The sequence below is a fragment of the Manis pentadactyla genome, chromosome 10, assembly GCF_030020395.1.
Source record: "Manis pentadactyla isolate mManPen7 chromosome 10, mManPen7.hap1, whole genome shotgun sequence".
Classification (NCBI taxonomy): domain Eukaryota; kingdom Metazoa; phylum Chordata; class Mammalia; order Pholidota; family Manidae; genus Manis; species Manis pentadactyla.
The window spans coordinates 68,072,325-68,077,468 of NC_080028.1; positions in this window are offsets into that span (position 1 = coordinate 68,072,325).

Sequence of the window (5,144 nt, forward strand, 5' to 3'; positions counted from 1 at the left end):
ATAAGTGGGACAACCTAGAAGAAATGGACAAATTCCTAGAAAAGTAAAACCTTCCAAGACTGACCCAGGAAGAAACAGAACATCTGAACAGACCAATTAACATTATCAAAATTGAATTGGTAACCAAAAACTCACAACAAAAGTCCAGACCCATATGGCTTCACAACTGAATTCTACCAAATATTTAAAGAAGAACTAATAGCCATACTTCTTAAAGTATTAGAAAAAGTAGAAGAGAAGGGAATACTTCCAAACATACTTATGAGGCCAGCATTACTCTAATACCAAAACCAGGCAAAAATGCAACAAAAAAGAAAATCATAGACTAATAACACTGCTGAAACATAGATGCAAAATCCACAACAAAATATTAGCAAAACAAATTTAAAAATACATCAAAAGGATCCATCATAACCAAGTGGAGTTTATTACAGTAATGTAAAGATAGTCCATACTCATAAATCAGTCAATTTGATGCACATTGATTAACAAAAGGAAGGATAAAACCCATATGATCATCTCAGAATTGCTGAAAAAGTATTTCATAAAATTCAGGATCCATTCATGATAAAAACTCTCAACAAAATGGGTACAGACAGTATGTAACTCAACATAATAAAGGCCATATATGAAAAACCCACAGCTAACATTATAGAAGAAAGCTTTTTCTCTATGATCAGGAACAAGACAAAGATGCCCACTTTCACGACTTATATTTATTTATTTGTTTGTTTGACTTTGATTATCTTTTCGTTATTTTATTTTGGTATCATTAATATACAATCACATGAGCAACATTGTGGTTACTAGATTCCGATTTCCCCAATTATCAAGTCCCCACCAAATACCCATTGCAATCACTGTCCATCAGCATAGTAAGATACTATAGAGACACTACTTGTCTTCTATGTGCTATACTGCTTTCCCCTTGCCTTCCCCTATGTTATGTGTGCTAATCATAATGCCCCTTATTCCCCTTATCCCTCCCTTCCCACCCACTCTCCCGTGGTCCCTTTCCTTTTGATAACTGTTAGGCCATTCTTGGATTCTGTGAGTCTGCTGATGTTTTGTTCATTCAGTTTTTGCTTTGCTCTTATGCTCCACAGATGAGTGAAATCATTTAGTACTTGTCTTTCTCCACCTGGCTTATTTCACTGAGCATAATACCCTCTAGCTCCATCCATGTTGTTGCAAATGGTAGGATTTGTTTTCTTCTGATGGCTGAATAATACTCCATTGTGTATATGTGCCACCTCTTCTTTAACCATTCATCTATTGATGGACACTCAGGTTGCTTCCATTTCTTGACTATTGTAAACAGTGTTGTGGTAAACATAGGTGTGCATATGTCTTTTTGACACTGGGATCCTGCATTCTTAGGGTAAGTTCCTAGGAGTGGAATTCATGGGTCAAATGGTATTTCTATTTTGAGTTTTTTGAGGAAGCTCCACACTGCTTTCCAAAATGGTTGAACTAGTTTACATTTCCACAAGCAGTGTAAGAGGGTTCCCCTTTCTCTGCATCCTCATCCACATTTGTTGTTCCTAGTCTTTTCTATGTTGGCCATTCTAACTGGTGTCAGGTGATAACTCATTGTGGTTTTAATTTGTATTTCTCTGATAATGAGCGATGTGGAACATCTTTTCATGTGCCTGTTGGCCATCTGAAATTCTTCTTGGGAGAGGTGTCTGTTCATATCCTCCACCCATTTTTTAATAGGGTTATTTGCTTTTTGTTTGTTGAGGTGTGTGAGTTCTTTATATATTTTGGATTTCATCCCCTTGTCATATATGTCATTTACAACTATATTCTCCCATACTGTGGGATACCTTTTTGTTCTATTGATGGTGTCCTTTGCTGTACAGAAGCTTTTTAGCATGATGTAGTCCCATTTATTCATTTTTTATTTTGTTTCCCTTGTGCAAGGAGATGCATTCATGAAAAAGTTGCTCAAGTTTATATTCAAGAGATTTTGCCTATGTTTTCTTCTAAGAGTTTTATGGTTTCATGACTTACATTCATGTCTCTGATCCATTTTGAGTTTACTTTTGTGTATGGGGTTAGACAATAATCAAGTTTCATTCTCTTCTATATAGCTGTCCAATTTTGCCAACACCAACTGTTGAAGAGGTTGTCATTTCCCCATTGTATATCTATGGCTCCTTTCTCATATAGTAATTGACCATATATGCTTGGAATTATACCTGGGCTCTCTTGTCTGTTCCATTGGTCTATGGTTCTGTTCTTGTGCCAGTACAAAATTGTCTTCATTACTGTGGGGACATAATCCTCCCCGCTTTATTCTTCCTTCTCAGGATTGCTTTGGCTATTCTGGGTCTTTTGTGCAACCATATGAATTTTAGAATTATTTGTTCTAGTTTGTTGAAGAATGCTGTTGGTATTTTGATAGGAATTGAATTGAATCTGTAGATTGCTTTAAGCAGGATGGCCATTTTGAAAATATTAATTCTTTGTAGCCATGAGCACGGGATGTGTTTCCATTTATTGGTATCTTCTTTTTTGTTGTTGTTCACAGTTCTTAGTTTTCTAAATAATATAATTATCAAAAAATAAAATATTTTATTTTCAAAATAATACTTGAATACTTTAATCATTACCAGTAATATTAAATAAAATATATAGTTATTTTACCATCATACAATTATTCCACAGTGAACATGTAAAACAAGAGACATAATAAAAGAAAAAACATTCAATTCAATAAATCAAGCATTATTAATATAAAGATCCATTCATGTCAATCTACTTTGTAGTAAATATTTTATCATTGTGTTTATATTGTTAATTTTTCACGAAATTTACATTTTATTTCTTTTTTATTTTTATTTTTTTATTATGGTATTACTGATATACACTCTCAATGAAGGTTTCACATGAAAAAACAATGTGGTACTACATTTACCCATATTATCAAGTCCCCACCCATACCCAATTGCAGTCACTGTCCATCAGTGTGGTAAGATGCCACAGATTCACTATGTGCCTTCTCTGTGATACACTGTTCTCCCCGTGATTCCCCACACTATGTGTACTAAACATAATACCCTTCAATCCCCTTCTCCCTCCCTCCCCACCCACCCTCCCACACCCCTCCCTTTTGGTAACCACTAGTCCCTTCTTGGAGTCTCTGAGTCTGCTGCTGTTTTGTTCCTTCAGTTTTGCTTCATTGTTATACTCCACAAATGAGGGAAATCACTTGGCTCTTATCTTTCTCTGCCTGGCTAATTTCACTGAGCATACTACACTCTAGCTCCATCCATGTTATTGCAACTGATAGGATTTGTTTCTTTCTTTTGGCTGAATAGTATTCCACTGTGTATATCTACTAAATCTTCTTCATCCATTCATCTACTGATGGACACTTAGGTTGCTTCCATATCTTGGTTATTGTAAATAGTGCTGCCATAAACATAGGGGTGCATATGTCTTTTTGAATCTGAGAAATTATATTCTTTGGGTAAATTTCAAATAGTGGGATTCCTGGGTCAAATGGTATTTCTATATTTAGTTTTTTGAGGAACCTCCATACAGCTTTCCACAATGGTTGAATTAGCTTACATTCCAACCAGCAGTGTCAGAGGGTTCCCCTTTCTCCACATCCTTGCCAGCATTTGTTGTTCTTAGACTTTTCAATGTGGGCCATCCTTACTGGTATGAGGTGATATCTCATTGTGGTTTTAATTTGCATTTCCCTGATGATTAGTGAGGTGGAGCATCTTTTCATGTATCTGTTGGCCATCTGAATTTCTTTTTTGGACAATTGTCTTTTCATATCCTCCACCCATTTTTTAGTAGGGTTATTTACTTTTTGGGTGTTAAGGTATGTGAGTTCTTTATATATTTTTGCTCTTAACCCCTTGTTGGTTATGTCCTTTACAAATATATTGTCCCATACTGTAGGATGCCATTTTGTACTATTGATGGTGTCCTTTGTCTCACAGAAGCTTTTTAGTTTGATGTCATCTCATGTGTTCATTTTTGCTTTTGTTTCCCTTCCTCAAGGAAATGAATTCAGGAAGACATTGCTCACGTTTATATTGAAGAGATTTTTGCCTATGTTGTGTTCTAAGAGTTTTATGGCTTCATGACTTACATTCAGGTCTTTCATCCATTTTCAATTTTGAGTTTGCTTTTGTCTATGGATTAAACAATAATCCAGTTTCATTCTCTGGCATGTAGCAGTCCAGTTTTGCCAACACCAGTTTTTGAAGAGGCTGTCATTTCCCCACTGTATGTCCATAGCTACTTTATTGTATATTAATTGACCATATGTGGTTGGGTTAATATCTGGGATCTCTAATCTGTTCTATTGGTCTAATTTTCTCTTGAACAAATTGTCTTGATTACTGTGGCTTTGTAGTAGAGCTTGAAGTCAGGGGGCAAAATCCTCCCAGCTTTATTTTTCCTTCTCAGGATTATTTTGGCTACTCATGGTCTTGTGTGGTTGCATATGAATTTTAGAATGATTTTCTCTAGTTCATTGAAGAATGCTGTTGGTATTTTGATATGAATTGCATTGAATCTATAGATTGCTTTAGGCAGGATGGCCATTTTGACAATATTAATTCTTCCTATCCATGAGGATGGAATGAGTTTCCATTTATTGGTATATTCTTTAATTTCTTTCATGAGTATCTTGTAGTTTTCAGGGTATAGGTCTTTCACTTCCATTGTTAGGTTCATTCCTAGGTATTTTATTCTTTTTGATGCAATTGTGAATGGAATTGTTTTCCTGATTTCTCTTTCTGTTAGTTCATTTTTAGTGTATAGGAATGAAACAGATTTCTGTGTATTAGTTCTGTATCCTGAAACATTGCTGAATTCAGATATTAGATCTTGTAGTTTTGGAGTGGCTTCTTTAGGGTTTTTATGTACAATATCATGTCATCTGCAAACAGGGACAGTTTAACTTCTTCCTTGCCAATCTGGATGACTTTTACTTCTTTGTGTTGTCTGATTGCCGTGGCTAGGACCTCCAGTACTACGTTGAATAAAAGTGGGGAGAGTGGGCATCCTTGTCTTGTCCTGATCTTAAAGGAAAAGTTTTGAGCTTCTCACTGTTAAGTATGATGTTGGCTGTGGCTTTATCATATGTTGCCTTTATTATATTGAGATACTTGCCC